Source organism: Ochotona princeps, chromosome 13 (assembly GCF_030435755.1).
Source record: "Ochotona princeps isolate mOchPri1 chromosome 13, mOchPri1.hap1, whole genome shotgun sequence".
Lineage (NCBI taxonomy): Eukaryota > Metazoa > Chordata > Mammalia > Lagomorpha > Ochotonidae > Ochotona > Ochotona princeps.
Genome location: NC_080844.1, coordinates 9,523,335 through 9,545,992, shown reverse-complemented (window position 1 = coordinate 9,545,992; position 22,658 = coordinate 9,523,335).

Sequence of the window (22,658 nt, the reverse complement as noted above, 5' to 3'; positions counted from 1 at the left end):
CCATTGCCAACCTCCTATGCACAGAAATAGGCCTGTTTCTCCCGGTAAATAGACAGAGATCACCCATGAAGCTCTTGCTCCAAGTTCCCATCCACAGGAGCCACAGTGATGCCTCCATCCCAGAGACTGACACCAACACCACAGCTGCACAGAGATGGTTGACCAATGGCTGGCACAGGCTGGCACATAGGACCACTCTGGGGAAGTCAGAAATCCTGTGTCCACTAGTGAAGGTGAAATTGACAAATGGAGGAAGCAAGAAAGTGTCAATATTCAAATATGAGGCAACCAGATAACTTCTCAAACCTTCCTACTGTGTGCAATGTGATATATAACCACCGTGACCCAAGTTATCATCTCAGAGCTACCTCTTGCTCTGCAAACTTTCCTGTGTTTCTCTCTAGGACAGATCAAATTCTGTGTAAAATAAGACCCAGGAGAAAGTTTTGAATGCATGGGGTCTATCTCTGCATTTGCTGTTTGCTATAAACACTTGACTCAACAGAACTGATTTCTGTGCGCTTCCTCTTTGCCCTGGGACAAAATGCAAACAAGAAAGAGGAGAGCTTTGCTCTCATTGTCTTGCCCTTTAGCAAGAAATAAATTAGACATAGACAAAGGTACAAGGAAGTACTAACGCTTTGGAGAATAGAAAGCTGTCCAGAAAAATCTATAACTGGTTAAGAAGATGGAGAAGAAAGGAAAGAGACAGAGAATAATATGGAAACTGCTCAACAGGTAGAGGGGGACAAATGGCCTTTGAGAAGATAAAAATGCTTGCAACACAAATCTTGTGTGTGAAAGAGAAGGATATACAAAATAGGAAGGTGTGAATGGACAGAGGACAAAGGTGATTCCTGCTGGTTCCAAGCAGGAGCTCAAAAAAGGATGGGCAGGGTCAGCATGGTGGCACATTAAGCTAATGCCATGCCTGTACCACCGGCATACCATAGGAGTATTGGTTCTAGTCCCGACTACTCCACTTCTGATCCTGCTCCGTGCTAATGGCCTGGGAAAGAAGCAGAGGAAGGCTCAAGTTCTTGGGTGCCTGCACTCACCTGGGAGATCTGGAAAAACTCCTGCTCCCAGCTTCAGAGTAGCCCAGCTCTCTGGGCTACCATTGCAGCCATTTGAGGGAGTGAACCAGCAGATGGAAAATCTGTCCCTTTTTCTCTGAATTTGAAGCTAAACAAATACCATTTTAAAAAAATAAAATATGGATGTTACTGGGCAAAAACTTACTGAATGTCATCAAGGGTGGCCCAGGGTCAAAGCATTTGCACACAGAGAGAAAAAGAGTTAGATGATAAATCACACTGCAGCACTTTCTCCCAAGGGGATACCCTTTGAGCAAGCTGTCAGCGACCGTCCAATGCATTCAGAACTGCTGCCGCCTGGGCTGCAAGGCTTTGCGTGCATGGGGCTGGCTGAAAGCCAGGAGGCCCTGCCTGGCACTGGAGCACAGCGGTCTACTCTGCTCCCTTGTCAGGTCATAAATAAAGGAGTATTGATCTCAGAAGATGGGCGCCGTTGGCTTTGGTGTGAGCAAAATGCCTGAGGACAGACGGTTTTACCTGCACAGGGTGGCTGAGAATAGAGGAGAGCGGGCCCTCAGTAGGTCAGAGAGCACTCCTAAGAGCTGTGACTGACAGCATCTGAAAGTGTCTGTGTGCTCCAGGAAGCTACATGAAAATGACCTGACTTGAACATCTGGGGAGGTCAGAGCCTGAGTCAGGGCACCTCAGAGCCTGGGCTCTTTCTGCCTAATTGTTCCCCTGCTGGTTCAGTGGATCAGAGAGGAGGTGCCAGGGCCAGGGTGCCCAGGAAGCACAGGTTAACAAGGGTGCATTCACATGCAGGTGTCAGAAAAGCAATTAGGAAACGCCAGTGTGCAAGCCACCTTCCTGGTACCTTCCTCGCGTGCCACAAAGGCCTTCTGGTGTCCTGAGGGCTGGGTCACAGGAGGCGCTGAATGCAAGGATGCCTCCAGGAATGCCTGGCCAACCTGCTGGTGGGAAGTGCAGCCACGTGATTGTCTTCTGGGGAAAAGATTCACAGATGTCATTTTTTCCCTAAAATCCCAAATCATACAGACACTTTGCTTCACAGCCTCACTGTGGGCCTCAGTGATCCATCAGCCGGGAGACACATCTCAGGGGAGGAGTTTTCTAGTAAGGGGACAGGAATGGAAGAGAGGAGGCAGCCTGACCCTGGGCCTAGCACTGTGTCAGCTGCTCTAACGCAGCTGCCTGCATTGAGTACTGGGCTGGCTGACGACCAGCACTCTCAGTGGCAGAGTCAGAGGCCCAGGACGGGCACAGTCTATAGTGGATTTGGACCAAGAAGCATCTGATTTCCAAGCTGTATTTTTTTTTCTTTACCACCTTATTGCAGCAAATTTTTTCCAACAGAGGAGATGGGGCTCAGAGTAGGAAGGACCACATGAACATACCAAGTTCAAAGAGACCGCCCAAAGTGGCTTTTGTGAACTCTGGGACAACTTTGTAAAATCAGCACTGTGACTTCAGCTCATTATCCTCTTCCATTAGGCCAGAATGGTTAATTCTAAGGCTTCCATGAGACGGGCTCGTAGGACACCAGAGAGCTCCTGAGTTCCTTGTTCTTGGGTGACTAAATCTCACAGTCAGGTGAGACTTGAGCTGCCCACTCTTCAAAGGCAGAAGATGTTCCTAAAGGAAACCTTCAAGGCTTGGCCCCCATGCCTTTTACATCCTGTTTTACACAGAAGAGCACTGGGTAGGATTGACAAACCTGTCCAACGTTAGACACTTTTTTCTGCATGGAGCCATGCAGAAAATGAGCTCTCACCTTGACCTACACAGTGGGAATGAGGTCTTCCTTTATGTGTACCTTGTGCTCTCGATTTGTTCTCTGGCCCTATGTCAAACCTAGAATTTTTTTATCTCCCAGTTAGAGGTTATCCCTGCCACTATATCAAAGCACTATGGGAAAACATGGCTTTGAATCAGATTAGACTATACTGAATTGATCTCGCCAGAGTAGGTGACCCTGGGCGATTGTCTCAAGTTCTCTGACTCTCAGCTCCTGCTTGTTGTAAATGGTGTCAATATAATAGCTACTGAAGAGGACAACTGTAAGGATACGGTACCTTGAGTAGAAACAACATACAGTGGGTGCTCAGCACCTGATACGCATTGCTTACTGTTCTTCAGCATTACCTGCAAGCGCAGCCAGGCAGCAGGGCCAGCCTGGCAGAGTTGGACACAATGCACTGCTGGCCCCAGGTGGAATTCTCAGCCCTTGGGCTAGTCACATGCTTCTACCTTGCTAGCTGCTCTTTAAGAGAAACCAATTTCACACTTGCAGATAGATCCACACTCCAAATTGTGTTTGTTTTAAAATAATGAATAGCGACATTATTATCCCCCTCTGCTCTCCAGGGTGCTCCATGCTGAATGTATTCCTTTTGCACAAGCAGTCTCATGGTGGCCAATAGAGGATCCAGCGTCCAAGCTGAATATACAGAAGAAAGGAAGACCCACCCACATTGTTACTTATCATGCCTGATGGGTTTTCCCAGGAGTTTCCAGCAAGGCTTCAGTTCAGATGCCCAGGGAAGCACACAAATGTCACAGCAAGCTCCAGGAGTGAAGGGCACACACGAATGGAGCGGGCAGCCAGGTCTTGGTTAGCCTTCTACTTCTCCCTGTCTCTCCGCAAACATATCGGTGTTGTGGCTGCTGTCTTCTTTGGCACAATGTTAGCAGGAAGATGGTCAGGACAGTTCTGAGTCCACAATGGAGCCAGTGATACACAAAGAGCACTTAGTTAATGCCTTGATGAGGTGGCAGCCTTTAACAGACATGTTGCACATCAAATTCAAATGTGATAGACACAGATCCACACAGCTAATTAGAAACACGCATATTCTAATTTTTAACATGGCGTTATTACTGTTTCAGGTCTCTGCAGCATCTGAAAACATTTGAATGCAATCCATCCGCCTTCCCAGCCAAAGTGCCTGCTGTAATCTTTGTGCTCAGTTCTGCTCTAGGAACTGTGGTTTAGGAAGAAAAAGCAGCGAAGAAGCTTGAAGGGTAGTTGAGGATTGCACTGTGCACAAGGGTCCTGGCAGAAAAGAGCCGGCATTCTCAATCATGCATTTCTAGGAGGGACTCAAGGATAGGATGATTTGTGAAGATGTAGACAAGTTTCAGGAAACGTCAAATCAAGACTGATGCAATATCTAGTTCCCGTCAGTCTCAGCAGGACACGCCTGAAGACTTCCATAGGTGGAATAGACACAGAAGGCCCAGTTGAGGGGATGGTGAGTGCTCAAAGGAGTTGTGGCTTTTGACAAAGGATGTGACTAGCCTGCAATGATAGCCCTGTGAACTGCTTTCTCCTTCTCTCCAGTCTGCTACTGGGACTCCCCATTAAACAAACTCAAGTCAAAGCTAGCCAGCCAAGGAACCTATTAATGCAATTCATGCAGTGCAGCTTTCTGGAGCATAGAGCAAGGTCAGGGGAAGCAGAGTCTGAGGAGAAATTAGAGGAGACTAAGCATTTCCCAAAGACTGAAACTGCAATTTGGGAGGAAGGAAACATGGAGATGTGCATTTAATCCCAGATAAGAAGATAATGAAAACAATGCAAGAAATCCTAAAATACAGATGTGATTTCAAATTTAAGGACTGCAAAGCAAAAAATTTTATTAGACAACTTCAACTCTCATTAGCACAAGAGCTTTACTCCCATATTCAATACTGGAGTACAAAAGACAAGCACATCAATGAAAAAGGTAGACAAAGAAATCTCAAAAGGGTTTAAGAAGATGTTAAATATTTCTGAGTATGGAAGGAAAAGGGAAAAGCTTCAATAGGAAGACAGACAATGCATGCAGGATGCAATCTGAACAAAGGCAAACCGGGAATGATGAAGGTGTATTCAAGGATTGATGAAATACCAGGAAGCGTGCAATGTCCAGTACACTAGGATGCAAAAGTGGCAGGATTTGTATGTGAAAGCCAGTTGCTGCCAAAGTGAACAGACCTTTGAATGGCAGGTAAAGGACAGGCTTTGTTGTGCCTGTGCAGAACATGTTTGAGAAGAGTGTGCCTGCCTCGGTCAGAGTTTTACTGTGGCACCAACCTTACAGGTAACTCAGGCAGAGGACAGACTGGAGGATACCAGGAGGCTTGGTGGAGAAGGCTGGTGGAGAGGTGAACACAGAGGGGGAAGTGACTACAGACGGTGCCATGGGGGCAGTGGAGACCTGAGAGAGTGTCACCAATGTGCAGGGACATCATGACATTAATGTGGAACAGAGAGGTGGAGGTGGAAACAAAACTTATCTTTGAACTTGTGTCCTTGACTACCTAAGAGATGATGAGTTACGAAAAGAAATAAAAAACAAGGCAAGGAAGTTAGAGTTCATGAACATTTAAGAAAGTGACACCACTGGGCCCGGCGGCGTGGCCTAGCAGCTAAAGTCTTCTCCTTGACTGCACCAGGATCCCATATGAGCGCTGGTTCTAATCCCGGCAGCTCCACTTCTCATCCAGCTCCCTGCATGTGGCCTGGGAAAACAGTCGAGAACGGCCCAATGCTTTGGGATCCTGCACCTGTGTGGGAGACCTGGAGGAAGTTCCTGGCTCCTGTCTCCAGATTGGCGCAGCACCGGCCGTTGCACTCACTTGGGGAGTGAATCATCCAACGGAAGATCTTCCTCTCTGTATATCCGACTTTGTAAAAAAAATAAATAAATCTAAAAAAAAAAAAAAAGAAAGTGATACCACTGACCCAATGAAGCTCTGTTTGAAGAATGGTCTAAAGATGATCACTGGGGTACAGTGAGGAGCCTCTGGGCGGGGCGGGTGGGGGAGAAACTGGAGGATTCTAGTTATGAAGAGGATGCAGAACTCCATTTCAGGGTAAAGTACATGGAGGACCAGGGCTCTTTTAAGTTTGGGGTCTGCTCAACTCTCTGGAACTAGTATCTACTTTGGCTTCAGCAATTTGCGAGTTTCTTACAATTCCTATAACAACACAAACATATGCTTTTGTCATTCCAGAGGTCAGAAGTCTGAAACAGACCTTATGGATCCAAAGCCAAAGAGTTGGCAGGATTGTTTCCTCTGCAGGCATAGAGGTAAGTCCGTTTCCTAGCCTTTTACAGTGCGAAGATGCCACCAGCAGCCCTGGGCTCATGGCCCCTTCCTTTCATTTTCTCAAGTCAATAGACTGATACCATCAATTTTGTCGCTGCTCGTGACGTCCTATCTGCTCCATCCTCTCATCAGGATCCTTGTGATTCCATTAGGCCCACCTGGAAATCCCCCAGGACTATCTTCCTGTCTCAAGATCCCTAACTGAATTTATGTTCTAAGTCCCACTTGCCATATAGAGCAACATGTTCACAGTAAGCTCTGAGAATAGGACATGGACATTTGGGGCTGTCACGATTCTGCTTCACAAAGAATGCACTCTGTCCGCCTTGGAATGTCCTAGAAGAATCCCTTCCTTAAAACACAGCTCAGTAGCCCATCCTCAAGTCTCATTCACTGTCTGCATCCGCAAAATTATTCCCTCTTTCTTCCCTGCTAGCACACAAGGGAATTCTGTCCTTAGGAGATCATTAGGCTAATTCTCTAGTCACCATGACTCCCCCTTTGAGACAGAAAGCAAGAAAACTAGTCAAGCAGCAGACCTTCTCTATGTCCAAGGACAAACACTTCTGATTTTTCAGATAAACAGTTTTCTGGCTTAAGAAAAATATAAAGGAGAGGGGAAACAGAGAAGAAAACAGGGAGGAGAAAGAAAAGTAGAAAGACAAGTGAAAATGATGGTTCAACCTACTCGAGCCAAGACTGTTCTACATTCTTTTTGCTCAACTCCCAAACAATGGAGTTAACAGACATCATAGCCTGTGCTTTGCCTTACAGCTGGCTGAGACTCAGAGAGTGGTCTGACCCAGGTTGAACTGGAGGGGGTCGTGAGTTCTGGCGCTGCCAGGCTTTTCCACCTTGTTGCCAACAGTTATGCCTAATGGCCAGTGTGCCACCCTATAAACACATCCTTCCATTCCCATCACAGCACCTTGATCCCTGTTGTTCTCTCTGCCTAGAATATTCTTCTCCTCCATGCAACCTCATCACTCATCCATGTCTTTCGGCATCTGCTCTAATGCCACCTCTCCAGTGACGTCTTTTGTGGCCATATCCTTTGTGTAACAGACGGCTCCCCTGTTCTTAAGCCCCTGTAGTAGTGTATTTTCGTCATGATGCTTGTCCCCAGCTGAAATCAAAGAGAATTTCTTCCTTCTAGAAAAGTTCATGAGGTCAGAAACTTGATCTTATTTGTGTACTTATAATTATCTGGAGCCTTTAAAATGTGAGATATAGAATCAATGCTTCTATTTAATAGACGTCTATTGAAAGAATGAATAGGTGTGTGAGAGATACAGTTAATAGCACAGGAAAACACTGAGAGGGTTCAAAGGGAGAATATTGAGGTAAAGCTGGCATTAGGACTGATTTTCCAAGTCAGATTTGGCACAAGCAGCTCCTTGTCTTCAAGACGTTTCTGGCAAGACTAGAAATGAAGCAAACATGTAGGCACATTAAGGACATGCGCTCAACATGCACAGATACTCTGTTCCTGGATGGCCTACTGCATTCTCATCCAAAAGGACCCAGACTATCTCAAAAACAGAGACCTGTGGCCAAGGAATTGGTTCTGGAGCCAGGCCAGCTTGGACTTCACAGCCATGTTCTGCCACAAACCAATTTGTGCCAATTCAATTACCCTGCCTGACTCTAGTATTCTTCCTTATATAATTACGATGATAAATTCCAGTTCCAGCATTGCCCTAAATGTGCAAATGAGAGAAGGCATTTAAATCACCAGGTACTTAGAAGGTGTTTAAGAAATCTCAGCTCTTCCCTTCAGTCTCAGCTTCCCTAACTGGCCTGAACCTGTTTAGTCTTTTTGTTTTGTTTTGTTTTCAAAATGCGTGAACATGTTTTTATTCTAGTAATTTCTATAAACATCCAGGTTGGATCTAAAGATGGTTGTTGTCTGTTCCAGCTGCCCCCAGGGGACGGCTGTGTCTTAATTGAATCTCATTCCTCCACTGAGCCTGTCCCAGGGGGCTATAGCTGGGGGCAGCCTCAGCCATCTTTGCTCCTCATTCACCTTGGACAACAAGGACAGGCAGCTCTCCAGCACCAGCCCAGTACACAGGTAATAGATGGTGGGAGGTTGACCTGGCTTTGGATCCTGGTCAGTGAGTCTGCCTCCAGCAAGCATCTTCCCCCAACAGACCAAATGTGTCCCAGTGGGTAAAGATTCCTCCGGGAACAGGCAGGCCCTTGGGCAGAAGGCTGATCCCATTACCCATCCATCTTCATTACCGAGAGAGAAATTAGAGTCCAGAAGGTCCCACCGGGGGCCCCGGAACCACCTACACTTTCTTTGAAATGCCACTTCCATCATCAGCCCAGGCAACAGATTTTTAGAGAAAAAAAAAAATTCCCTTCCTCAGGAAAACAAAACGAAGCCGATTTTAAGACATCCCCCTGCCTGATTGTGTCTACCATTTTCTGCTGTTGAACTTATTCCCCTAAAGAGGTCAGGCCTGATGTCGACATCACTCTGACTTGTAAGGACACACAGCTGACTCAGACCACAGGACAAGGAGAGAGTGACAACCAGTCAGTCACTGATGCTGCAGAGGACCCTGACTGATCCCTTGTGGAGGGTAGAGCAGTGAAGTCACCCCTGGGGGCGCCAGCGTCCCATTTCAGAGTGCCCGGTTGGCCTCCTGGCCCAAGCTTTCAGAGCCCAGCTCTTTAAAGTTACAGTGATTAACTTGGCATCCTGGTGAACCTTGACCCTGTATCACCCTTGTGAGGACCCTTACATCTCTGTATTGTGCTAACCAGGGAGGGTGGTGAGGGAGGCTCACTTGCGTTTCCCCGTTGACTCTTTTTGCTTTGAACTCCTTCTTGTGGTCATAGTGCGGATAAGACACTAAAGCAGGAAAGTGGTTAGCCTAAAGCCTAAGGCTGCTGCCTCCCACACTGGAGTACTGAGTTCAGTTTCTGCATCCAACTGCTTATTCAAGCTTACTACTTGCACACTGTGGATGGCTCAGGTGGCCAGGTTTCTGCTAGCCACGGGGGAAGACCTGGAGTGCATCTCTGTCTCAGCTTCCGCCTCTGTGAACATTTGGAGACTCAATCCATCCCCTGACCTCTCTCCTATTGTCCCATTCTGCCTCTCAAATAACTAAAAACCAAATTAAAAAAAAATTAAAAACACTTAATATGTTAATTTAATAAGTCAATGGCTTTTCACTTGTTCTGTCTATGCCTTCTCTTACTTCCTTTCTAAGAATAAGGGGCAAAAAGTAGTGTTTATTTACCACCCACTACACATTTGTCAACTTACTAAGACATGTAAAGTCCAAACGACGATAAGGAAAATATCGCTATTGTTACTTTAATGATGATGATGATGATAACTATTTATTATTATTGTTATTATTATCATTATTATTTTAAGTGAAGCAACTGAAGCTCCAAAAATAAAGTATTCCAGTGAAGAGATTGCCTGGTAAGGGAATGCGCTGTGTGTGATTCTGCCAGCAACAACTTCCCTCTCCAAGTCAGTCTTCTAAGCATAGCTTCCTTTTTTTGTTATTGGAAAATTGACTGTGTCCACACAGGTAAATAAATAAATCACTTAAGTCCATTGTATTAGACGGGAGAAGCTAGTTTACATTACAGTAACAAATGCCAACATCTCAGTAGCTTAACATATACATTAAAAGTTTCACTCCTGAAGTCCACAGTACCCCAGTGCACCCCCACTGCAGCAGAAACACAGGGGATCCAAACAGTCTCCATTTTCTGGCTCAGGTAACACAGAGGGCAAGGGTAGGATACACTGCCCCAGCCCGGGGGATACACATCACCTTCCTTCACAGTTAAATGGCTAGAGCTGACTATAGGTCCTTGCAATGACCAAGAGGCCGGGAAATGTGGTGTCTGTATTCACTGGAAGAGGAAAGTCTCTGGTGACCAAGTCCCCAAACAAGGGAGGTCCATAGCCCAGGGCATACAGAGACACTGGACTTTTGAAAATAAAACGGATTTATTTGTATCAGCCACCAGTGTAGAGTCCAAGGCTTCGTACTTAAATCTGATTCTCTGATAAGAGGCCTGGGGAATTTTTATGAACTGTGTGGGAAGAGCTACCATGGAGAAGCAGTCCAGGCAAGCTCTTATCAGAGGGATGTGGAATTGGAACATCTATGGGAAAACATGTTGAGGCAGAACTTGGTTCCACAATGTCCCTGGTTGGTGGGCTCCTCCCTTCTGAAGGGACTCTCATGGCTCCTACACAGCCTTCCATCGGTCTCTTTGCTCCTCAGGTTAGGATTGCAGAGTCTCATGGTTGTCATTGCTGTTGTTGTTTGTTTTTTTTTCTGTGCATGCTCAGTGTATCTAACTTGCAGTCTCCATCCTGCATTCCTTTCTGTGCCTGTACAGCTATGCATCAAGCAGCTCTTCCCAGCAAACAGAAACTTGACACACATAATCAGATCCCCTACAAAGACAACATGTACCTAATATTCAGGCAAAGAGTGGGGGAATATAAAACAAGGGCTTTATCATTTAGGGGCATCAACAAGAAACCCAGTCAAAGGGCCAGTCTGATATCAAACACAGAGCAAATCATAAAGCAGAATAATAAAATGCACGCTCAGACAACTATCGTCAGCTTTAACAACAAATTTACACAGTATGTATGCATGTTCTCACTCTATCACCCTCTCTTGGTGGAATTCTATCTTCACCCTGTGCTACCCATTCTCCATTTTTATATAGACTCTGACATGTGTCTGGGTTTTCTTAAAAATGTGCTTAGATTTTCTGTCCTTGAACTTTACGTAAACCGAATCATGATATACATTCTGTTCCTATTTTTTTAGTTCAATATTATGTTTTTGAGGTTTACTCACAATGCAGTATGTGATGTTAATCTATTTTCCCTAATGCCAGCATTATACTGCATGAATACACCAATATTTATTTATCCATTCTACTGTTTACACACATATGATTGTTTGATCTGTTTGCTAACATGAATGGTACTACTAGGAACATTTGTGTGTGTGTGTTTCTTCTCACAAACTCCCTCCAGAGCATTTTAGAGTCTCTACTGATGAAATGAGTGGCTAAGCCATAGGTGTTTTCATTTTCGCTTTCACTAGATATTCCATAAATTGAACAGAACAATAGCCAGCCCTGGCAAGGAGATATAGCAATGGAGATTCTCATCCACTTCCAGCCGGAGTATATATCAATAAAACCACCTTAACCACCTTGGAAAACAGTATATAAATGAGTGCTGTAGTAAGAAATGGTAGTATTGGGGATAAAAGCATAGTGAATAGGTTGTTTCACAAACCTTCGGATGGTGATGCTGGCAGAAGCAGTAGAATGTTAATCCATACACAAGGCAAAAAGCTCTCCAGTGAATACAAACATGTTCCTGATGGAAGATCCAGTGGTGAGGGATGAGGTCACTGTAATTAACCTGCTACTAAGGAGCTGGCAGATTCCCCTGTAGACAGTGGCTGTGTTGGAGGCCCGGTGTTGATGCCTGTCACTGGCAGACAGATGACAGGAAAACACAGGCAAGTTACAGTTGATCCGGTGAAACCTAATGCTGCATCATCCCCGGGCATCCCTTATTCTTACTGCTCTGGTCACACGTGAGATCTGTAAACAAGCACTCCTGTGGCTAGGGAAATGTGTCCGCTGTACCCACAATATTATCATCTTGCCAGCCTTGTGGATGAAAGATCCTGAACATTCACACAACGGAAAAAACTGTAATACAATCAGTGTTGGCTTTGAGAGAGCTACGTGCGGCATATCCTCTCCAGACTTCTAGTCACTCATTCTGAAATCTTGCAATTCCAGATTACTCACCATTAGACATAACCAATTCCTCCTGTCACGAAAGTAGCGATCACTCAACATTACAGATGTATTAAAATGCCATCGAATTTTCACTAGAAAATGGCGAATTCTGTTATTTGAAATTCACCTTCACAGTACAAAAGGAGAAGAGGAAACATCTGCAGAAGATGTATAACTTTGTCCCAAAATCCAAGTGGTTTGTGCTGAGTTCTTCTAACATGATGTGCCAAGACATCCATACAGCATCTTAGAGCTCACAGACGCTTCAAGTTCTACCCGATTTGCTGTGTGGTAAGTCACAAGTGGTGAATCAGCACCCTAGACCTGCCAGCGAATTTCTTCTCTTCCATGTTCTTCTTGAAAACGGGAGACGTGGGGACTACTGGGTGAATGGTTTCAGACACTCAGATGCTGTGTATGTAGCCTGCATAACCCAAGTGCCGCACACAAGGCGACAGCATCTCTTTCTATGGATAGGAGCAGCAGGCCCTTCATTTTGGAGAGGGTAACATAGCAAAGGCCTACCTCGTCCATCATGTGTAAGGTCTTCATGTTGGCACTGCCCTGGACCTGTTTCTCACTGGTTGGCTCTCATTCCACAATGAGCACGTGAAACTGAACTGCAAGACAAAAGCTTCGAGTGAGCTTCGTCAGCAATATCAGAAGTCAGTGATTTTTCTTTTTTTAAAAAAGAGTGATGCCTGGAGATGATGACTTAATGTGTTCACTGCAAAAGTTACCGTTATATGATGAAATGAAGCTTTTCATTTAGATCAAGTGACTCATTTTGTAAATTAACTTTCCTTATGTTCGATTCCAAATTTTCCTATACATATGCAAAGAGTCAAGATAAGTTGTTAATAGTTGTCTTATTAGCAATAGCTGAAAGATATTGCAACTAGTTAAATGAAGTGAGACTTTTATAAGGATTATGAGTTACTTCAAACAGAAAATTATTCAAGTTAATTACAATAATGGGTCACATTTTCATCCATTTAAAGAGTCTATACCTAGTGGTTAGAAGTTCATTCTCCTGAAGGTGAGACATTGAGTGTTATCCTGAAAGCAATCTTAAATTCAGTTTAAAAATTCAATTATGAGACTTAAGTTATTATACAGGAAAAATAACAATTTTAAGGAGACACAGGCTCATATTTTTAGAAAAATGAACATTCTTATTGAATTGAAATTGTTTGCAGCACACCTGCAATTTCCTAGTTGCTTTTAAATAATCATTGCTTTTCAAACAATGGAGATAAAACCGTAATGAAAAGACCTGGCATGATATCCTAGTGGCTAAAGTCCTCACCTTGCAAGTGCCAGGATCCCATATGGGTGCCACTGCATATCCCAGCTGCCCACTTCCCTTCCAGCTGCCTGGTTGTATCCTGGGAAAGCAGCCAAGGATGGCCCAAAGCTTTGGGAGCCTGCACCCACGTAGGAGACCCGGAAGAAGCTTCTGGCTCCTGGCTTCAGATTGGTTCAGCTCAGGCCATTACAGCCACATGGGGAGTAAACCAGTCAATGGCAGATCTTTCTCTCTGTTTCTCCTTCTCTCTGTAAATATGACTTTCCAATATAAATAAATAAATCTTAACAAAAAACTGTAGTGAAACATATGTATGTTGGGCCTGGCATTGTGGTGTATTGTGTGGTAAAGCTACCAACTGCAATGCCAGTTTCCCATGTGTGTGCCAGATGGAGTGTTAGCTGCTCTACTTCCTCTTCAGCTCCCTACTGATGGTGTGGGAAAGGGTGCAGAAGATGGCCCAACAGTGGGCCCGATTACCCTGGGAGAATATCTGGATGAAGCTCCCTGCTGTAGCCTTGCCCAGCGCTGACTATTCCAGCCATTTGGGGAGTGAAGTGTCTGATGAAGGATCTCCCTTTGCGTCTTTCCATCTCTCTGTGTTCTGTGACCTTCAAATAAGTAGATAAATCACATGAATGTTTAAACATGCACAGAGTAACTGAATGATAGTGTTAGAATGACGAAAAAGTTGGCTTCTAAAATTCAACTTGGCAGCACAGGGTTTCATCAAGCTGTTTAATGTCAATCAAATTTCAGAAACATTTGAGCCTTTTTGAAGAAGTTCTCTGTAAATCAACTTCAATGTCCTACAAGGATATTGAACATTGTTTAAGTAAATCTTCTAAATCTGGCATGATTTTATTCAACTCAACCATATACCTTTAATCAGAAATCTCTGCAAAAGGGAAGCAGAAGAAGTCAGCTTCCAAGAATTTAGCCAACTTCGACTTTTCGAACAAGACATTTAGATTAATCCAGCAAAAATAAAAATGAAAATAAACACACTGACAAGAGCTCCACAGACGCCCAAGATTTGACTTTTAAATTCTATCATTATTTTTGCGGACATATCAACTTTGAGGAAGGCCTTTTTGATAGGAATCTTATTTTTATTTCAACAAATGAACATGCAGGCACAGAAAAGAACAGAATCCGGGTGACCTCTGGTTTTCCAGCATATACATCTGGTAAAACAGCCGAAATAATTATGAAAACCATTCATTTTATGAAACTTCAGATGTGAAAATATTTTTCAGAAGAAGGTACACTTGACTGAGGCCAAATAACAGTTCTCTGAAAATATATAGTCTAAAATAGACATCAATTGTAGCACATAAGCAGAATTATGAATATCCTCCATTTAGCAGTATTTTCTCTCAATTTATCAAGAATCTCAGCACTTGCAGAGAGAACAATTTTTCATTTAGAAAAATTACAGTTTACAGAGAAAGACTAATTGAGAGTGTTAATAACTTGAAATTTATCACCCATAAATACAACTTCAGAAACAAGCGACACAATTTTTAAAAATAATGAATAATTTCATATTAAAAGATGTTCAGAAAAGTACCAGCTACTCGGCTGTGAGGATAGATGAGTGAGTGTTGAGTATTTTATTTTGATGAATGTTTTTCTTCTTATTTCAGATAATCAATATAAAGTTTGTTTCATTATGCTTTAATGTTCGTGAAATGATATTTTGGTTTTAGAATATTTATAAAATTGTTCTTCAATATAACCATTTTGTACACCTGCCAATAAAAGAAATCCAAGTTGTTAATCAATAAATAGATATTTAAAAGTGATACAATTTTAACTTCCACAATGATATGATCAACCTAGGTGCTACCCTCCTTAGTTGCTGACCTTGGATTAGCAGTGATGGTTGCTGAGGATGAACACTGTGTTACCCCAGGCCCTCTAAACATACAAATAAGCACACAGTATGGGGAAGAATATAATTTGAGGCTAAGAGAATGGATTCTGGAGCTATGCCAGCATTGTGGTGTCAGACTGGCCCTCCCTAGCCGAGTGACCTTACTGCTATTCCCTTGTCTGTAATGTAAATGACAATAACAGCCCTAGCTTGTCTTAGTGGGCAGTCAGAGAGTCAGTACAAGGAAAGAACTTAAAAGAGCGCTTAGGTCACAGTAAGAACAGAATGAGTCCTGTCACTCTCACTTTTGCAGTCTTAGTAAAGTTGTTCCTCAGTGGTGTTGATGAACTGGTTCTAGGACTTGCCATAAACACCACCATCTACAAATGTTCGATCCCTTATGTCATACCTGTGTTTAATTCACCCACATCCTCCCACATACTCTATTTTGTAAAGTACATTGATTTTTTTTTTGAATGCTTATTGAAAACCAGACTTAAAGAGAAAGAGATTTGTTCATGGACAGGAAGAGAAAAATCTTCCATTTGTTGGTTTTTTTCCCATATGTCCACATGCCCCCAAAAGCCAAGACTATGCCCAGCAGAAGTCAGAAGCCAGGAATTCTCTGAGTCTCCTAGGGGAATGGTGAAGACCCATGTATTTGAGTTGTCTATTGTTGGATTGGAAGCGAATCAGATCCAGGCACTCCAATACGGAATGTGAGCATCCCAAGCTTTATCTGCTGCACCACAATGTCTACCTACTCCAGGATACTTTAAACCATGTCTTGATTGCATATGATTCTAATAAACATAAAGCAACAAGGGCAAAAGGAAACGTCTCACCTGCTTAGTGTTGGGTCTTTTTCGTTGTTTGTATATTCTCCACTTAAGATTGCTTGAATTCACAAAACCACAGAGGCAAAAACTGCAGATAGGGAAGCTCAATTACAACTGCATTATTATGCCTTTACCAGAGTTCTCTGTGATCCACAGCCTCCTTTCCACCTTCACCAGTATCTGTACTCTCTTATTTTGAGCCATTTAGGACCCATCACTGTCTAGCAGCTTGAATTCTACCAACAATTTCCCTCTCCTCTTCCCCAGGCTGTCTTCTCAGTCACTTTGTCCAATTCCTCCCATATTTCAGCATTTGGTGGCAAAACAACTTCAATTCTTGGCTTTCTCTTTGATTTGCCTAATTTGTGAATAAGTGTGGCAGACAGTAGTAAGGACACTCCTGAACGCAATCTGCCAAAGATTAGATGATACTGATGAAGCACAGTCTCCAGATAGGATTGCTGAAAACGCAAGGAAAATGGATGACTTTCTATTGTCTCTGATCTCCAAAGCAGAAAACCACAGGTTACAGACCAACACCCCCTTCCTTTGGCTTGTACCTGACGGTTGTAGCAACTACTGGGAGATGACTCCACGTATGACTGTGCCAAACAAAACCTTTGTTTGGATTTAGAATTCTAGCGAAAGAGAAACACAAATGGCTTCTAGCCCACGGATGCATTTGCAAAAAATACAAGGTAAATAAAAAGAGCAGGGAAATGGCTGGCCAGAAGTTTTCAGCAAAGGCTTCCTCTTAGTAACAATGACTGGTAGAGGGGGAAAAAGATGCACAATAGGATGACTCAAAGTAGAATGAGACACGTGTTTTTGGCTAAATTCACATCAAACATAACAGAATCGCTGATGGCATTATCACATTATACAATAAAACTCTAACACTAGAAAGCCTCCACCTAGAGCATTGTGGAGAACCCAGTAACAAATACGTCCTTTCTTTCCACAGATTGTTGCCATGCTTGTTTTATCTGTATTCACAGCTGTTCACCTTGTGGCTCAGAATTGGTTTCCTTCTCTGTTTCTCCTTGTGGCAGATTTCTTCTTCATTCATGTTGGAGAGGATGTTGCTAATTTCTCCTCTGCTTACTTGACTAGATGCTCACGTTCTGGGTCTTCTCCTAATCCCAGACACAAGCCGTGTCATTTTGCCGTTCCCAGGTAAGATGCCCCAGATGTTTTTCTCCCATGTTAATACATCCAACCCTCCCCAGGACACAAAAGTACATAATCGCTTCTCCCATTACTCTAAATCCTGCAAAAGCCACAAGCACCAGTTCTATGTCCCCTTAAAGCTAACTTTTAGAGTTCAATTTGCATTACACTCAACTAATTTCTCTCTGATAATCAGTCCTGGTCCCAGAACCAAGCTTGGGGGAGATATCTCTCTTGTTGATTATTCATTCCATAGTCATTTGTTGAGAATTTGCTTTGTACCACTCTTCCTGTTACTAGAAACAAAATGCCTGAATATTATCGTTGAGGCTGCTGGTGGAAGCAGGTTGTGTGTCACCGATTGGGCAGGTTAAAACACAGAAATTTGAGTCTGGCAGTGTTAGAGGTTACCAATGTAACTTCAAGATACTAACAGTGTTAGTTTCTTCTTTAAGTCCCAAGGAAGAGTCTGCTCTGTGCCTCTCTCCTGGCTTCTGGTGCTTGCTGGTAGTCTCTGGCATTTCTTCATTTGTAAATATATCACACCAGCCTGCACCTCCCTTATCCGATGCCCTTCTTCCCCACGTGTTTCTGCGTGTTCACAAGGTCTACTTCTAACAACACTAGTCACAAGCTTGAGACCCTTCCTCCAGTACAACTCAACTTAGGTGAATTAATTATATCTGCAAAGATCCCACTTCCCAGTAAGATCAAATTCTGAGTTCCGGATAGCTTGAATGACTAATCAACCCAGGGCACTCTTCTAAAAGAGATCATCTGCTAGCAAATAGATAATTAATCATGCACATTATCACGCATCTTGACATTAGCCTTGAGAAAGATAAGTTAGGATGCTATAGAAACATATAGAAGAAATAACAAACTAGCTTGGAATTAGGGAAAATTGCTGAATGCTACTATTCATTTTATGATTTATTGTTTTTATTAGAAAGGCAGATTTACTGAGAAGGAGGGACAGAGAGAAAGATTTTCCAAACACTGGTTCACTCCCCAAGTGGCTGCAATGGCCAAAGGTGAACTGATCAGAAATGAGGAGCCTCCCCAGGTCTCCCATGTGGATGCAGGTTTCCAAGGACCTGGGTTGTCCTCTGCTGCTTTCCCAGCCAAAAAGCAGGGAGAGAACGGGAAGTGGAGCAGCTGAGATGCCAGACTTTGAAGGTGGAGGATTAGCCTGTTGAGCCAGAGTGCTGATCACTGAACACTTGATATTCTTAAACAAAAAGGGAAACGTGAATAGAAATTAGATAAGTCAAGGGCAAATGAAAGGTTTGCAGGAAATATTAACACTAGATATTGGTAACCATGAATCTAAAGTAGCATCAGTTTTTACAGATGTATAGTATTCTTTAGGGATACAAAGCTTATCCACTGCAGGAAAAAATAAGACAAATCATCATATTTATCTAGACTCGTGGAGTCATGAGGGAACAGAAAAAGAACAAGAAGGATACTGGCATGAACACTGTACAGAAAAAGAGAGGAATCTCAAGAAGACATTGATGAATGGGAACATGTAGAAAAGTGAGGAATCACTGTGTCAAAAACTGGAAGGAGTTGGATGAGACACTGGGCTGGCTTGAGGCCTGGAATCCAAAGTTCATAGGGTTGGTAACATCCAGAAGTTGGAAGTAACTAGGTGTCCAAACAGGAGGTAAGTGTCTCTATGTGTGACCTTCAGTAAAATCAAGTGTTGACTAGAGCAGAAAACTAGACCAAATGTCCAAGGCATTTCAATTGTGATGAGTCACCACAGCTGGTAGGCAGAAGTAGAAATTTGTGTGGTGTGATGCCAGGAACTTCAATAACTACCATAATTGTTAATATGTACTTAGTGCTTTTCGGATGCCTGCAATGCTAAATGTATTAACTTAATCCTCAAAATTTCCCTATGAGAATCTGTGCCATTTTGCCTTATTTACAGATAAGCACTAAATAGATAGGACAAATAACTGCTGAGGAAGCCAGTGTTTAGCCTACTGACTAATAGGCCCGCATCTCATGGTGGAGTGCCAGAGTGAATTCTTGGCTCCTGCTCCTGGCTTCAGCTTCTACTCAGTGCTCACTCACCCCAGGAAACAGTGATGGCTCAGGTAACTGGCTTCCAGCTACCCACATGGGAACCCTGGCATGTATCCCAGGCTCTGGTCCCAATCCAGCCCTGGCCATCGTGGGCACTTGAAGAGTAAACCAGTTTACTGTTTATCTCTCCCCTCCCATCTCTTTGTCTAACTAGTAATAGTTACAATAATAATCACTGTTCAGGAAGTGATAGAGTTGCATTTGCAGCCAAATAATGTGACTCTTGGTTGTACATACTTCAGCATTGCCTTAAATGAGGGATGTGGTTAATTTCAGTGTAGAGAAACAATTTGGACAGAGATGGTAAAAAACAAAAGGAGGCTGAAGTTGCTTTCCTACCTTAAAGGTAACATCTGCAAAAGATGACTACCAGAACTCAGCACTAATAGATTCTATCAGATCTTGATTTCATCAGCTGGACAGATCCATTGAGGATTTTGAAGGTAAGTAATTGTTGACTTAACAAATAACAGTATCTTAAAGTCTCTAGTGTTAGAACAAGTTCAGCAAAGCTACTGTAAGTTTTAGAGAAAGAAGTACTCCAGAACAGCATGGGGTTCAGAGGTGTGTATTTTACAATAAAGTAAAGAATGGTAGGACTATGAAGCATAAAGCTTTGCATAAAGCTGTGTGCCACCTGTATTGAATAATGCCTAGTGAGCCTTTACATGTTTGGTGTTGCCACAGACAAGGCATCAGGTTGTGAAGAGAGACATCACAAGGAACCACCCAGCTAGTACTTGATTTTGACTTTCAACCATCACAACATGAGCATCTTCCCATAAGACATAATCTTTATCCTGCTGGCTTCATTATGATTTATTTATATTCATAATAAATATCATCTTGGGCCCGGCGGCGGGGCCTAGCGGCTAAAGCCCTCGCCTTGAACACCCCGGGATCCCATATGGATGCTGGTTCTAATCCCGGCAGCTCCACTTCCCATCCAGCTCCCTGCTTGTGGCCTGGGAAAGCAGTCGAGGACGGCCCAATGCATTGGAACTCTGCACCCACATGGGAGACCTGGAGGAAGTTCCTGGTTCCCAGCTTCGGATCGGCATGCACCGGCCGTTGTGGCTCACTTGGGGAGTGAATCATCGGACGGAAGATCTTTCTCTCTGTCTCTCCTCCTCTATGTATATCTGAGTTTGTAATAAAGTAAATAAATCTTTAAAAATAATAATAAATATCATCTTAAATTCTCTCTGGACTACAGTTTAAAGGGCAGAAAAGGCAAGACTATGTGCTATGCCAAAGTGACTTGCTAACTTGCCTTGGTTCTTTTTTGTCATAGGCTGTGGAAAGTTATATGAGGCTTACAAGTAGCAAAGTATAGCGAAAGTATAACTAAGTATAACTAAAGTTGCTAGAGTCAGGGGTCATCATTCAAGCTGCCATTTATAAAAATTCAGACCTTGTCCATTAAACAGATGAGCAAAGGCAGGTATTGTTATCTGAAGTCAAAGAAAAAAGGACCCAAACAATATACATGACAAATTAGTGGAATTTCAAATACTGAGTGCATCCTTGAATAAATGGAGAATGGTTTTTAATGCCACGTCTTCCTGAATGGTTTCATGACAACACTAAGAAACCTAAACTTGCAAAGCTTTTCTGAAGGCAAATACATGCATATGGAAAGTGATTAATCTGGCCTTTATTCTGGAGTTAGACTTTCTACTCTGGCAGGACTAGTCACTTCTGGTTACCATTCAATAGAGAAAAATGACAAGCATGACTAAGAAAGTGAATTTTTGAAATACCAGCTCGTATAAGGCTAGAAGCAGGATGGAAATGGAAGGAGCAAGGTCATCAAGAAACACTGTAAGGATCATTAACCAAACTTGAACCAGTATAAGGATCATTAACTAAACTTGCCAATGCCCCCAACAAGTACATGATAGCTCCTATCTCGCCTATGACACCTGCTTTGCACACCGATCCCAATTCATGAGTAGACACTGAAAAATCCCACTACCTTGACAACTTACATTTTAAATTCATGAATATTAGACTCACTTACTGCATTGCATGGGATTGTGCAGGTAAAATTCAACCAAACTCTTAGTGACTAAGCTCACCCACACTGTACTGTAGCAAGAATCACTTGGGCAAATAGCAACTTTGTATTGCCATGCAGCAAACCTGCTACTGTCTCCACAGAGACTTCCAGACAAAATCGAACTTGTATGGCAAAGCCAAGGGATATTTCAGCTGGAGAATCTTTCCCAAAATCTTCCCTTTCTGTCTGGATCTCCATTCATATTATGCACTGTCACTTGGGTTCTTTGCATATTCTGCACTCTGTTCCCCATACTTAGATTGGTTAAATTCTTTAAGGAGATTTCCAGACCCACTGTCAACCTGTAATTTGTGAAAGACAATCTAATCTGTTCTGCAGACCTCCAACATTCATGACTGTTTTACTGCTCTCTTGGCAAGAAATGAATTCTTTTTTTTTTTTAAGATTTATTCATTTTATTACAGCCAGATATACACAGAGGAGGAGAGACAGAGAGGAAGATCTTCCGTCCGATGATTCACTCCCCAAGTGAGCCGCAACGGCCGGTGCACGCCGATCCGAAGCCGGGAACCAGGAACCTCTTCCAGGTCTCCCACGCGGGTGCAGTGTCCCAATGCATTGGGCCGTCCTCGACTGCTTTCCCAGGCCACAAGCAGGGAGCCGGATGGGAAGTGGAGCTGCCGGGATTAGAACCGGCGCCCATATGGGATCCTGGGCTTTCAAGCAGAGGACTTTAGCCGCTAGGCCCCGCCGCCGGGCCCAAGAAATGAATTCTTATATTAAGCTGTATGTTGCTGGAGAACATACTGCTAACCTTCTTCACATTTCTAACCTCAGTCCTTAATGCACAATCTGCATTGTGCTTTCAATCTGTGTGCCTGAGGCATTCATGGCACCCACAGAAGAACGGTCATCTGAAAAGCCAACTGAGATGTGCCACAAGCCAGAGAAAGAGAGAGGATGTAGAACAAACCACCCAGTTAGCACTTGAGCTTGGATTTTCAGCCCCTGGAACATGGCAAGATAATTTTAAGAACTTATGTCACTCATTCTGTGCTATGATCACACTACTCATTAAAAATAAGGTGAGTGAGTATTGAGAAGGAGTAGGTTAAGTCGTGGATTGGCACTGAGCCCCAAGTCTACTTGTGGTCCAGCTTCTGCCAACGCCCCTGGTAGGCAGCAGGTGATGGCTATTCAAGTACTCAAGTCCTTGTCACCCAGTTGGGAGGTTAAGATGGAGTTCCTAGCTCTTAGTTTTGGTCTGGGCCAGCTCTGGCTGATGCAAGCACTTGTGGATTCAACCAGCAGATGCAAGATTCTCATTTTCTCTCTCTCTCTCTCTCTCTCACTCTCTCTC